Source organism: Pseudophryne corroboree, chromosome 3 (genome assembly GCF_028390025.1).
Source record: "Pseudophryne corroboree isolate aPseCor3 chromosome 3, aPseCor3.hap2, whole genome shotgun sequence".
NCBI lineage: Eukaryota > Metazoa > Chordata > Amphibia > Anura > Myobatrachidae > Pseudophryne > Pseudophryne corroboree.
In genome coordinates, this window is record NC_086446.1 from 616,344,635 (window position 1) to 616,360,135 (window position 15,501).

At 47.6% G+C, this 15,501-nt stretch overlaps 1 protein-coding gene across 12 annotated transcripts in view; it reads left to right on the forward strand.

The window, feature by feature from the left end:
* Positions 1-15,501, forward strand: part of PLCE1 (phospholipase C epsilon 1) — a 624,299-nt gene that overhangs the window by 13,227 nt on the left and 595,571 nt on the right. The window contains exon 1 of one of the 12 annotated variants that reach the window (XM_063961639.1): positions 9,140-9,240. The exons of the other annotated variants lie outside the window; for them this stretch is intronic. The gene's annotated coding sequence lies outside the window, so the exon portion shown is untranslated. Of the gene's footprint in view, positions 1-9,139; positions 9,241-15,501 lie in introns of those variants that run through there. 12 annotated transcript variants of the gene reach the window in all.

Below are 15,501 nucleotides of genomic sequence, written 5' to 3' on the forward strand. Positions count from 1 at the left end.
CACAGTTGTGTGGCAGACCCTGTCGCTGAAATGATGGGTTTGTTAAAGTGTGCATGTCCTGTTTATACAACATAAGGGTGGGTGGGAGGGCCCAAGGACAATTCCATCTTGCACCTCTTTTTCTTTCATTTTTATTTGCATCTAGTGCTGTTTGGGGACTAATTTTTTGAAGTGCCATCCTGCCTGACACTGCAGTGCCACTCCTAGATGGGCCAGGTGTTTGTGTCGGCCACTTGTGTCGCTTAGCTTAGCCATCCAGCGACCACAGTGCACCCCTTTTTTTCTTTGCATAATGTGCTGTTTGGGGACTATTATTTAAATCGACCATCCTGTCTGACACTGCAGTGCCACTCCTAGACGGGCCAGGTGTTTGTGTCGGCCACTTGGGTCGCTTAGCTTAGTCATCCAACGACCTCTGTGCAAATTTTAGGACTAAAAATAATATTGTGTGGTGTGAGGTGTTCAGAATAGACTGGAAATGAGTGGAAATTATGGTTATTGAGGTTAATAATACTATGGGATCAAAATGACCCCCAAATTCTATGATTTAAGCTGTTTTTGAGGGGTTTTTGTAAAAAAACACCCGAATCCAAAACACACCCGAATCCGACAAAAAATTTTCAGGGAGGTTTTGCCAAAACGCGTCCGAATCCAAAACACGGCCGCGGAACCGAATCCAAAACCAAAACGCAAAACCCGAAAAAATAAGAATTTACTTACCGATAATTCTATTTCTCGTAGTCCGTAGTGGATGCTGGGGACTCCGTCAGGACCATGGGGAATAGCGGCTCCGCAGGAGACAGGGCCCAAAAGTAAAAGCTTTAGGATCAGGTGGTGTGCACTGGCTCCTCCCCCTATGACCCTCCTCCAAGCCTCAGTTAGGATACTGTGCCCGGACGAGCGTACACAATAAGGAAGGATTTTGAATCCCGGGTAAGACTCATACCAGCCACACCAATCACACTGTACAACCTGTGATCTGAACCCAGTTAACAGCATGATAACAGCGGAGCCTCTGAAAAGATGGCTCACAACAATAATAACCCGATTTTTGTAACAATAACTATGTACAAGTATTGCAGACAATCCGCACTTGGGATGGGCGCCCAGCATCCACTACGGACTACGAGAAATAGAATTATCGGTAAGTAAATTCTTATTTTCTCTGACGTCCTAAGTGGATGCTGGGGACTCCGTCAGGACCATGGGGATTATACCAAAGCTCCCAAACGGGCGGGAGAGTGCGGATGACTCTGCAGCACCGAATGAGAGAACTCCAGGTCCTCCTCAGCCAGGGTATCAAATTTGTAGAATTTTTCAACGTGTTTGCCCCTGACCAAGTAGCAGCTCGGCAAAGTTGTAAAGCCGAGACCCCTCGGGCAGCCGCCCAAGATGAGCCCACCTTCCTTGTGGAATGGGCATTTACATATTTTGGCTGTGGCAGACCTGCCACAGAATGTGCAAGCTGAATTGTACTACACATCCAACTAGCAATCGTCTGCTTAGAAGCAAGAGCACCCAGTTTGTTGGGTGCATACAGGATAACAGCAAGTCAGTTTTCCTGACTCCAGCCGTCCTGGAAACCTATATTTTCAGGGCCCTGACAACATCTAGCAACTTGGAGTCCTCCAAGTCCCTAGTAGCCGCAGGTACCACAATAAGCTGGTTCAGGTGAAACGCTGACACCACCTTAGGGAGAAACTGGGGACGAGTCCGCAGCTCTGCCCTGTCCGAATGGACAATCAGATATGGGCTTTTGTGAGACAAAGCCGCCAATTCTGACACTCGCCTGGCCAAGGCCAGGGCCAACAGCATGGTCACTTTCCATGTGAGATATTTCAAATCCACAGATTTGAGCGGTTTAAACCAATGTGATTTGAAGAATCCCAGAACTACGTTGAGATCCCACAGTGCCACTGGAGGCACCAGACATGGTACTTGCTGAAGCAAGTCCCTTCTTAGCGGCAGAGGCCATGAGTCCTCTGTGAGCATTTCTTGAAGTTCCGGGTACCAAGTCCTTCTTGGCCAATCCGGAGCCACGAGTATAGTTCTTACTCCTCTACGTCTTATAATTCTCAGTACCTTGGGTATGAGAAGCAGAGGAGGGAACACATACACCGACTGGTACACCCACGGTGTTACCAGAACGTCCACAGCTATTGCCTGAGGGTCTCTTGACCTGGCGCAATACCTGTCCAGTTTTTTGTTCAGGCGGGACGCCATCATGTCCACCTTTGGTCTTTCCCAACGGTTCACAATCATGTGGAAGACTTCCCGATGAAGTCCCCACTCTCCCAGGTGGAGGTCGTGCCTGCTGAGGAAGTTTGCTTCCCAGTTTTCCACTCCCGGAATGAACACTGCTGACAGTGCTATCACATGATTTTCCGCCCAGCGAAGAATCCTTGCAGTTTCTGCCATTGCCCTCCTGCTTCTTGTGCCGCCCTGTCTGTTTACGTGGGCGACTGCCGTGATGTTGTCCCACTGGATCAATACCGGCTGACCTTGAAGCAGAGGTCTTGCTAAGCTTAGAGCATTGTAAATTGTCCTTAGCTCCAGTATATTTATGTGGAGAGAAGTCTCCAGACTTGATCACACTCCCTGGAAATTTTTTCCCTGTGTGACTGCTCCCCAGCCTCTCAGGCTGGCATCCGTGGTTACCAGGACCCAGTCCTGAATGCCGAATCTGCGGCCCTTTAGTAGATGAGCACTCTGCAGCCACCGCAGAAGAAACACCCTTGTCCTTGGAGACAGGGTTATCCGCTGATGCATCTGAAGATGCGATCCGGACCATTTTTCCAGCAGATCCCACTGAAAAGTTCTTGCGTGAAATCTGCCGAATGGAATCGCTTCGTAAGAAGCCACCATTTTTCCCAGGACCCTTGTGCAATGATGCACTGACACTTTTCCTGGTTTTAGGAGGTTCCTGACTAGCTCGGATAACTCCCTGGCTTTCTTCTCCGGGAGAAACACCCTTTTCTGGACTGTGTCCAGAATCATCCCTAGGAACAGTAGACGTGTCGTCGGAAACAGCTGCGATTTTGGAATATTTAGAATCCACCCGTGCTGTCGTAGAACTACTTGAGATAGTGCTACTCCGACCTCCAACTGTTCTCTGGACCTTGCCCTTATCAGGCGATCGTCCATTTTCTTTGAAGAAGAATCATCATTTCGGCCATTACCTTGGTAAAGACCCGGGGTGCCGTGGACAATCCAAACGGCAGCGTCTGAAACTGATAGTGACAGTTCTGTACCACGAACCTGAGGTACCCTTGGTGAGAAGGGCAAATTGGGACATGGAGGTAAGCATCCCTGATGTCCAGGGACACCATATAGTCCCCTTCTTCCTGGTTCGCTATCACTGCTCTGAGTGACTCCATCTTGATTTGAACCTTTGTATGTAAGTGTTCAAATATTTCAGATTTAGAATAGGTCTCACCGAGCCATCTGGCTTCAGTACCACAATATAGTGTGGAATAATACCCCTTTCCTTGTTGTAGGAGGGGTACTTTGATTATCACCTGCTGGGAATACAGCTTGTGAATTGTTTCCAATACTGCCTCCCTGTCGGAGGGAGACGTTGGTAAAGCAAACTTCAGGAATCTGCGAGGGGGAGACGTCTCGAATTTCCAATCTGTACCCCTGGGATACTACTTGTAGGATCCAGGGGTCCACTTGCGAGTGAGCCCACTGCGTGCTGAAACTCTTGAGACGACCCCCCACCGCACCTGTTTGTACGGCCCCAGCGTCATGCTGAGGACTTGGCAGAAGCGGTGGAGGGCTTCTGTTCCTGGGAATGGGCTGCCTGCTGCAGTCTTCTTCCCTTTCCTCTATCCCTGGGCAGATATGACTGGCCTTTTGCCCGCTTGCCCTTATGGGGACGAAAGGACTGAGGCTGAAAAGACGATGTCTTTTTCTGCTGAGATGTGACTTGGGGTAAAAAAGGTGGATTTTCCAGCTGTTGCCGTGGCCACCAGGTCCGATGGACCGACCCCAAATAACTCCTCCCCTTTATACGGCAATACTTCCATGTGCCGTTTGGAATCTGCATCACCTGACCACTGTCGTGTCCATAAACATCTTCTGGCAGATATGGACATCGCACTTACTCTTGATGCCAGAGTGCAAATATCCCTCTGTGCATCTCGCATATATAGAAATGCATCCTTTAAATGCTCTATAGTCAATAAAATACTGTCCCTGTCAAGGGTATCAATATTTTCAGTCAGGGAATCCGACCAAGCCACCCCAGCGCTGCCCATCCAGGCTGAGGTGATCGCTGGTCGCAGTATAACACCAGTATGTGTGTATATACTGTTTAGGATATTTTCCAGCCTCCTATCAGTTGGCTCTTTGAGGGCGGCCGTATCTGGAGACGGTAACGCCACTTGTTTTGATAAGCGTGTGAGCGCCTTATCCACCCTAAGGGATGTTTCCCAACGCGCCATAACTTCTGGCGGGAAAGGGTATACCGCCAATAATTTTCTATCGGGGGAAACCCACGCATCATCACACACTTCATTTAATTTATCTGATTCAGGAAAAACTACAGGTAGTTTTTTCACACCCCACATAATACCCTTTTTTGTGGTACTTGTAGTATCAGAAATATGTAACACCTCCTTCATTGCCCTTAACATGTAACGTGTGGCCCTAAAGGAAAATACGTTTGTTTCTTCACCGTCGACACTGGAGTCAGTGTCCCTGTCTGTGTCGACCGACTGAGGTAAATGGGCGTTTTAAAGCCCCTGACGGTGTTTGAGACGCCTGGACAGGTACTAATTTGTTTGCCGGCCGTCTCTTGTCGTCAACCGACCTTGCAGCGTGTTGACATTATCACGTAATTCCCTAAATACGCCATCCATTCCGGTGTCGACTCCCTAGAGAGTGACATCACCATTACAGGCAATTGCTCCGCCTCCTCACCAACATCGTCCTCATACATGTCGACACACACGTACCGACACCCAGCACACACACAGGGAATGCTCTGATAGAGGACAGGACCCCACTAGCCCTTTGGGGAGACAGAGGGAGAGTTTGCCAGCACACACCAAAACGCTATAATTATACAGGGACAACCTTTATATAAGTGTTTTCCCCTTATAGCATCTTAATATATAATCATATCGCCAAATAAGTGCCCCCCCTCTCTGTTTTAACCCTGTTTCTGTAGTGCAGTGCAGGGGAGAGCCTGGGAGCCTTCCCACCAGCAGTTCTGTGAGGGAAAATGGCGCTGTGTGCTGAGGAGAATAGGCCCCGCCCCCTTTTCGGCGGGCTTCTTCTCCCGTTTTTCTGACAACCTGGCAGGGGTTAAATACATCCATATAGCCCCAGAGGCTATATGTGATGTATTTTTAGCCAGTATAGGTATTTTCATTGCTGCCCAGGGCGCCCCCCCCAGCGCCCTGCACCCTCAGTGACCGTTGGTGTGAAGTGTGCTGAGAGCAATGGCGCACAGCTGCAGTGCTGTGCGCTACCTCATGAAGACTGAGAAGTCTTCAGCCGCCGATTTCTGGACCTCTTCTCTCTTCAGCATCTGCAAGGGGTCGGCGGCGCGGCTCCGGTGACCCATCCAGGCTGTACCTGTGATCGTCCCTCTGGAGCTAGTGTCCAGTAGCCTAAGAAGCCAATCCATCCTGCACGCAGGTGAGTTCACTTCTTCTCCCCTAAGTCCCTCGTTGCAGTGAGCCTGTTGCCAGCAGGACTCACTGAAAATAAAAAACCTAATAAAACTTTTACTCTAAGCAGCTCTTTAGGAGAGCCACCTAGATTGCACCCTTCTCGGCCGGGCACAAAAACCTAACTGAGGCTTGGAGGAGGGTCATAGGGGGAGGAGCCAGTGCACACCACCTGATCCTAAAGCTTTTACTTTTGTGCCCTGTCTCCTGCGGAGCCGCTATTCCCCATGGTCCTGACGGAGTCCCCAGCATCCACTTAGGACGTCAGAGAAATGTCCGGTGCACATCACTACATTGTACAATTCATAAACCAAAACCCCTTTGTTTGTTCAGATGTATACTAAAGCATTAAGGTGAATGAAGCTGCTAAGGAGAGTGCTGGGTTTTCTGTATATGTATATCTGAGTTAGGTGGTCACAGCCCACCGCACCCCAACCTAGGGGTGGGGAGTACGTGAGTGCACCCCCAACTCCTGGGAATGGCGAGCGCAGTGGATCCCTGTGTGTGTATGTACGTACTTATGTATGTATGTGTATATGTATGTATGTGTGTGTGTGTGTGTGTGTGTGTGTGTGTGTATATATATATATATATATATATATATATATATATATATATATATATATAAAATTTATGAACCCTTTATAATAATTTTTTTTATTAAGTTGGTGGCACAGTGGAAATATAATTGGTGGGGCAGTGAGAGAAAAAAACTTAATTGGTTCCCCCTTCTAGAGCCCTGCCCACATACCCAGAAATGCCTCCCCAGTATTAAGATATGCAATACCCCTTTCACACTGCCTGAGGCGGGTCGTACCCGTTAGCCTGACACAGGAGCTCCCAGGGTGCGTCCCATCTCAGGCACCTTTCACACCACAATCAGCAGCCCAGCATATTGCCGGGTTACTGACGTCAGAGGTGAAGCTGCGGGGGTGGCGCTTGGCGATCACATGATCTCCAAGCGCCGCCCGTACATAGAGAGTGAACGGGAGATGGGTCACATTGACCTGGCTCCCGTTCACACCACACAGTGAGCCGAGTTGAACACATGTTTAACCCTGCTCAAGAGCAGGGTTGAAATACCGGGCCACTTGACCCGGTATTTTAACCCTGGACCCCTTTCACACCGCACATGAACACGGGTTTTGCGCGTTCCTGTGCCAAAAACCCGTGTTCAGGGGTGCTGGTGTGGAAGGGGTATAAAAAAGGTGCCAATTCCAAAGATATCATTCGTCTTTTTCATATTGTTTGAAAAATTGCTTAGTGTGTACACTCAGTTTCGTTTGTCAGGGTTCTGGGAAGTTCGAGGGAATTTGTTCATCTTCCACATTGGTCATGTCTTCTAGTGCAGAGGTTCCCAAACGCTGTCCTCAAGGCACCCCGACGGTCCTGGTTTTAAATGTATCCATGCTTGGCCACACGTGGCTTAATGAACACCTCAATTTGATTTTATATGTGCTGAGCCATGGATATACCTAAATCCTGGACTGTTGGGGTGCCTTGAGGACTGCGTTCAGTTATATAATTATTATTATTATTTTTGTTGGTTATACGTATCCTGGAATATCGCCCAACCCCAGGCACAAATTACTATAGTATCAGCGTGTCCTATAGTCATGGCATGGACAGAAATATTGTGTGTTTATAATGGGGAACATATATAAATGCTGAATTTTTTCACTGTAAATTTTGTATGGTGTGTAGTGACTGTAACCACGTCATGGTTATGTCATTGGTAGGCTTATTCACTTGAGCACTAGTGCAGTCTAAAACAAGCGCAGAGTTTTGTGTGTTGTCATGTGGGCCTACCCCCCACATGACAGGCAGCCCTCCGGGCACTGCATTGTCCTCATCATTCTGTTATTCCATCTATACAGTACAGCAACTCTGCCATCCGGTGATGCTGCCATGGCTACACGGTATCTTATACCTCTTGTGCTGCCCATGTCGGGCCACTTCTACAAAATTTTACAGGGTCAGTTTTAGTTCTTAGTCCGCCTCTGGTTTTAGACACAACTGCAGCAAAAGACACAATGAAGGCAGCAATTGCGCACAATCAGGCCCTTTGAGGAGCTATCCCACCCCCCTCAACAGACCCCACCCCCTCATCAGACCACACCCCCGTTAGGGCTGCTTCCATAAAATTCCTGGGCTGGTTTTCCATCCCAATCTACCTCTGGAGGTGTACATAAACTATTGCGTTTATGTACATCTATAAATCAGGCCCCAGGTGCTGATGGGGTCAATTATCATTCAGCAAATTCATAAACTTGAAAGCTCTGTGAGCTTGCCTGCAGGGACCTACCATTGATTTCTGGAGCCCCTTCCTATGGGAAGGACAGCCCAGTTGCAAAGAGGGATCTGATCGGATCCCGACGCCTGTGTCTGTCCATTCCGACCAGAGCACGTGTCAGAGCAATCTTCAATTGGTCTGGTAATTTGGTATCCTATTCCTGCAACTTGTGGCGAGGCAGATACCTAGGTAACCGAGTAACGGCATCATGAGGCCGTCATTGATGACTAGGGGGTCTATGTAATAAGCCTTGACGAGAGATAATCTACCAACCAACCAGCTCCTGTCATTTTTCAAACACAGTCTGTAACATGGCAATTAGGAGCCGATTTGACTGGTACTTTTTCTCCGTACTCTTTATCTCTCCCCCGAGGCTTAGTAGACCTTTATGTCCTGCTGACAGACAGGTAAGTATTTTGAATGGATGCAGGCTGTGTGGTCCCAGTGTGGGACTCCTGGCCTCACAGTGTGGGACTCTGCACTCATTATTGCTATGCTCGTGTACACACATTAACATCACAAAGGGGCCTCTTTATCAAATCATATTTGCAGGATATCATCTGCGAACAACCACAACTATTAACTTTCCCCAGAAAGTACATAGGGGGGGATGATATCTGCTGAGATCCCCTGTCCCCTGAATCGGCCTCCTTTGCTTTCTGATTTAGTAGCAGCTAATGCCATCTTCAGATGGCTGCCTGAATGTGTAGTCCCCAGGCTACGCATGCGCAGTAGTGCGCATAAAAGAGATGTGATGCCATTATCCATCACTTCGCTAATTACACATCGCAGAGACACGCTCATTTCACAGCCTCTGTACCTGGATGTGATTTTTTTCTTTAATTTCTTATTGTCGCAATAAAACTAATTACACAGTCTGAAGGTATATAATTAATAAATATGCCCCCAAGTATGACTGGTTTTATGCGTTATAACTTTCTTTTGGCATAGAGATACAGTACATAAGGCTGAAAGATAGGACAAAGTCATTAGGAAAACGCAGAGCGGTTATACTCATCTCATTTTTATACTGTACAGTATATTAATGCCAGCACAGTAATCAGCACTGGGCGATGTATAGGGCGGCTGAGAGGAGGCAGCGGATGGGGTGTAAAGCGCGCGAGCTGAGAGAGAGTCACCCGAAGTGCGCGCTCCCTCCATCTCCCAGCGGCGAGACACGTGACCTGGCACCTCAGCCGTGGCCGCCGTGGGCTGCGGGAGACGGAGTCGGAGTGGCGGCACTTGGTGGTTCCGGACCCCGGCGCAAAGGTAACTTTCTCCCCGCATGCTGCCAGCTCCTGGTGAGGGCACTCTCCTACCGAGCGTTGCGGGACAGGAGCAGGGATACCCGGGTAGCAGGGGAGCATCACTTGCTGCTGGCGGCGGTCGGGCTGTCACTCAACCTGTGCCCTAGTACTGTACAAGCTTATCATGCGGGACTGCTAACTTATTTATGCTGCAGTGTCCGAGTTTCATGCTGACTGTGGTGGGCTGAGCATGCTGGGTATTGTAGTCCTACAGTGGATGGAAAAATAGTATAGTAGTGGGAAGTTAACAAAATGCATACAATAACAATCAGGCTTGATGTACATGCTGGGACTTGTAGTTCCACAGCATAATGTGAGGTAGCAGGAGTCTGAGTCTTGCAGGAGGAGTTTCAAGTAAACCCTTTGCTAGTCTTTGGAAGATTTTTTTAAAATATATGTGTGCAAATGAGAATAAAAATCATTTTAGATGGATTGGCTTTTAAAAGAGATTGGCTGCTTTATGATGTAACTAAAAGACCAGAAAAATCCAATTATGTCAGGGACGGGTTTAGGGGTGAGGGTGCCCATAGACACAACAGTACCGGCATCCTCCCCTGCCTAATGTTACTCTTTTTATTGATTGGTTAAAAGCCCTCATTTGATTATAGCCAATTTAAAATAATAATGCAGCCACTAACTATAACTTTAAATTTTTTTTTAATTATGTATGCCTATTGACTTGTTGCAGTATGTGCATGTCCTACCCGTTTACACTCCATTCATGATGGTACAGTACAGTGTAAACATTTTGCAGTTATTGGTACATTTTGGTCGGACAGTACCCAAGTGCCACCTCTAGGCATGTTCCCAATGGGAAATTCTCCACGGCTTATGTGATGAAGGATGGGACTGGAAACGAATTGACTGATAAGCACACAAATTGTAATTTCTAGATCACAGATAAGCTGATACAGATCAACTTTGTTGCACTGTACCTCACTCTTGTTTCCTACTCATCAACTGTACTACACTATTGTTTTTTTTTCTTCTCCTTAATGTGTCTTGTCCTATAACTAGATTCTTTGTTTCAGTAGTCTTATCCGCTGATCAGTTTGAACGCTGATCTACAGTACAGTATAAGGGAACCTGTAATTTGTTGGGGACCAATGAAATCGTGGACAGAAAATCGCTGCTATGTATCTATTTGGTACACCGTCAATCTCTGTATCTTTTAACCTCCACCCTGTCCACAATTTCATTTTGGATCACCAATTCACCATAACTTACATATTGATAGACAAGCAGCAGCCTGCCATTTCATTAGGGAAGTGTGTACTCCGGACATTCTTTTAGTAGTCTCTTTCAGTAAGTATTTTGATTATATTTTTATATTACTGTATATTTGTGTATATATATGTATGTATGTATGTATGTATGTATATATATAAGCCTGAAGACGATGTGTTAAACATTGAAACGTTGCTTTCATTTACTGCCTGAGTCTCGTTACTTCAAGTCGCCTGGAGTGCCGCACATTCATTTGTGTATATATATATATATATATATATATATATTTATATATATATATATATATTTATATTTGTGTTATTATAACTATTATCCTAAATTTATATGGCGCCACATAGGAGCCGTGGCACCCAATTACAGAGTACATAAATAAGCAAAACAGGAAGAGACTTACTTACAATTCCATACAATATAGGACAAGTACAGGGTATATAATAAACATAGCTGCGTCGGCAGACGACACTGAAATACTGTAAGTATCAGTGCGGCAGTAAACTGAGGGTTTGGTGCCGTCAGAGGGAGTATTGAAAAGAAGATAGGTTAAGTAAGAGACGGAAAAGCACATGAGGGAAGAGGGCCCTGATCGTGAAAGCTGTGTTATTTCTCGCTTTTTATTTGATTTATGTATATTTCTCTAACGTCCTAAGTGGATGCTGGGACTCCGTAAGGACCATGGGGAATAGCGGCTCCGCAGGAGACAGGGCACAAAATAAAAGCTTGAGATATCAGGTGGTGTGCACTGGCTCCTCCCCCCATGACCCCCCTCCAAGCCAGTTAGATTTTTGTGCCCGGCCGAGAAGGGTGCAAACTAGGTAGCTCTCCAGAGCTGCTTAGAATAAAAGTTTAGTTAGGTTTTTTTATTTTCAGTGAGTCCTGCTGGCAACAGGCTCACTGCATCGTGGGACTAAGGGGAGAAGAAGCGAACTCACCTGAGTGCAGAGTGGATTGGGCTTCTTAGGCTACTGGACGTTAGCTCCAGAGGGACGATCACAGGTTCAGCCTGGATGGGTCACCGGAGCCGCGCCGCCGTCCCCCTTACAGAGCCAGAAGAGACGAAGGTCCGGTGAAAGCGGCGGCAGAAGACATCCTGTCTTCAAGACTAAGGTAGCGCACAGCACTGCAGCTGTGCGCCATTGCTCTCAGCACACTTCACACTCCGGTCACTGAGGGTGCAGGGCGCTGGGGGGGGAGCGCCCTGAGACGCAATATAACACACATATACCTTAGCTGGCAAAAGGAATACATCACATATAGCTCCAGGGCTATATGGATGTATTTTTCCCCCTGCCATTTTACACAAAAAAGCGGGAGTTAAGGACGTCGTGAAGGGGCGGGGCCTATCTCCTCAGCACACTGGCGCCATTATTCCCTCACAGCTCCGCTGGAAGGACGGCTCCCTGATTCTCCCCTGCAGTACTGCATCTGATTCAGGGTAAAATAGAGAAGGGGGGGCATTTTGGCAGCAAATAACTAGATTAACAGCAGCTATAAGGGATTAACACTTATATAAGGTTATCCCTGTATATATATAGCGCTGGGTGTGTGCTGGCAGACTCTCCCTCTGTCTCTCCAAATGGCTAAGTAGGGTCCTGTCCTCTATCAGAGCATTCCCGGTGTGTGTGCTGTGTGTCGGTACGCGTGTGTCGACATGTATGAGGAGGAAAATGAGGTGGAGGCGGAGCAGTTGCCTGTGTTAGTGATGTCACCCCCTAGGGAGTCGACACCTGACTGGATGATTGTGTTTAAGCAATTAAGTGATAATGTCAGCAATTTACAAAAAACTGTTGACGACATGAGAAAGCCGGCAAATCAATTAGTGCCTGTTCAGGCGTCTCAGACACCCTCAGGGGCCCTAAAACGGCCGCTACCTCAGTGGGTCGACACGGATCCAGATACAGATACTGAATCTAGTGTCGACGGTGACGAGACAAACGTAATGTCCAGTAGGGCCACACGTTACATGATCACGGCATTGAAAGAGGCATTGAACCTTTCTGACACTACAAATACCTCAAAGGCGGGTATTATGTGGGGTGTGAAAAAACTGCCAATAGTTTTTCCTGAGTCTGAGGAAATAAATGAGGTGTGTGATAAAGCGTGGGTTTCCCCCGATAAAAAACAGCTAATTTCTAATAAGTTATTAGCACTATACCCTTTCCCGCCAGAGGTTAGGGCACGGTGGGAAACACCCCCTAGGGTAGATAAGGCGCTCACACGTTTATCTAAACAAGTAGCGTTACCGTCCCCTGATACGGCCACCCTCAAAGAACCAGCTGATAGGAGGCTGGAAAATATCCTGAAAAGTATATACACACATACTGGTGTTATACTGCGACCAGCAATCGCATCAGCCTGGATGTGCAGTGCTGGAGTCGCATGGGCGGATTCCCTGACTGAGAATATTGATACCCTGGATAGGGACAATATTCTGTTAACTATAGAACATTTAAAGGATGCATTGCTATATATGCGTGATGCGCAGAGGGATATTTGTACCCTGGCATCAAGAGTAAGCGCAATGTCCATCTCTGCCAGAAGAGCATTATGGACCAGACAGTGGTCAGGGGACGCAGATTCCAAACGGCACATGGAAGTATTGCCGTATAAGGGGGAGGAGTTATTTGGGGCTGGTCTAACAGACCTGGTGGCCACGGCAACGGCTGGAAAATCCACCTTTTTACCCCAGGTTACTTCACATCAACAAGAAAAGACAGTCTTTTCAAACTCAGTCCTTTCGTTCCCATAAGTACAAGCGAGCAAAAGGTCACTCTTTTCTGCCCAAGGGCAGAGGAAGAGGAAAAAGGCAGCACCATGCAGCCGCTTCCCAGGAGCAGAAGCCCTCCCCTGCTTCTGCCAAGTCTTCAGCATGACGCTGGGGCTTTACAAGCAGACTCAGACACGGTGGGGTCCCGTCTCAAGAATTTCAACGCGCAGTGGGCTCACTCGCAAGTGGATCCCTGGATTCTACAGGTAGTATCACAGGGGTACAAACTGGAATTCGAGGCGTTTCCTCCTCATCGGTTCCTGAAGTCTGCTTTACCAAAGTCTCCCTCCGACAGGGAGGCAGTTCTGGAAGCCATTCACAAGCTGTACTCCCAGCAGGTGATAATCAAGGTACCCCTCTTACAACAGGGGAAGGGGTATTATTCCACACTATTTGTGGTACCGAAGCCGGACGGCTCGGTGAGACCAATATTAAATCTAAAATCTTTGAACACTTACATAAAAAGGTTCAAATTCAAGATGGAGTCACTCAGAGCGGTGATAGCGAACCTGGAAGAGGGGGACTATATGGTGTCGCTGGACATCAAGGATGCTTATCTCCACGTCCCAATATATCCTTCTCACCAAGGGTACCTCAGGTTTGTAGTACAAAACTGTCATTATCAGTTTCAGACGCTGCCGTTTGGATTGTCCACGGCGCCTCGGGTCTTTACCAAGGTAATGGCCGAAATGATGATTCTTCTACGAAGAAAAGGCATCTTAATTATCCCTTACTTGGACGATCTCCTGATAAGGGCAAGAACCAAGGAACAGTTAGAAGTCGGAGTGGCACTATCTCAGGTAGTGCTAAGTCAGCACGGATGGATTCTAAATATTCCAAAATCGCAGCTGATTCCAACGACACGTCTACTGTTCTTAGGAATGATTCTGGACACAGTCCAGAAGAAGGTGTTTCTCCCGGAGGAGAAGGCCAGGGAGTTATCCGAGCTAGTCAGGAACCTCCTAAAACCAGGACAGGTCTCAGTGCATCAGTGCACAAGGGTCCTGGGAAAAATGGTGGCTTCTTACGAAGCGATTCCATTCGGAAGATTCCATGCAAGAACTTTTCAGTGGGATCTACTGGGAAAATGGTCCGGATCGCATCTTCAGATGCATCAACGGATAACCCTGTCGCCAAGGACAAGGGTGTCTCTCCTGTGGTGGCTTCAGAGGGCTCATCTACTAGAGGGCCGCAGATTTGGCATTCAGGATTGGATCCTGGTAACCACGGATGCCAGCCTGAGAGGCTGGGGAGCAGTCACACAGGGAAGGAATTTCCAGGGCTTGTGGTCAAGCATGGAAACATCTCTTCATATAAACATTCTAGAACTAAGGGCCATTTACAATGCCTTAATTCAAGCAAAACCTCTGCTTCAGGGTCAGGCGGTGTTGATCCAGTCGGACAACATCACGTCAGTCGCCCACATAAAATGGCGTCACGTCTAAACAAAAAACTGGACAGATATTGCGCCAGGTCAAGGGACCCTCAGGCAATAGCAGTGGACGCTCTGGTAACGCCGTGGGTGTACCAGTCAGTGTATGTATTCCCTCCTCTGCCCCTCATACCGAAAGTATTGAGAATCATAAGAAGGAGAGGAGTAAGAACTATACTCGTGGTTCCGGATTGGCCAAGAAGGTCTTGGTACCCGGAATTTAAAGAGATGCTCACGGACGAACCGTGGCCTCTACCTCTAAGACAGGACCTGCTACTGCAGGGGCCTTTGTCTGTTCCAAGACTTACCGCGGCTGCGTTTGACGGCATGGCGGTTGAACGCCGGATCCTGAAGGACAAGGGCATTCCAGAAGAAGTCATCCCTACTCTGGTAAAAGCCAGAAAGGAAGTAACCGCAAAACATTATCACCGCATTTGGCGTAAATATGTTGCGTGGTGTGAGGCCAAGAAGGCCCCTACACAGGAATTTCAACTGGGTCGTTTCTTGCATTTCCTGCAAACAGGACTGTCTATGGGCCTAAAATTAGGGTCCATTAAGGTTCAAATTTCGGCCCTGTCGATATTCTTCCAGAAAGAACTGGCTTCAGTACCTGAAGTTCAGACATTTGTGAAAGGGGTGCTGCACATACAGCCTCCTTTTGTGCCTCCAGTGGCACCTTGGGATCTCAATGTTGTGTTGAGATTTCTAAAATCACACTGGTTTGAACCATTGTCTACGGTAGATTTAAAATATCTCACGTGGAAGGTGTCGATGCTGTT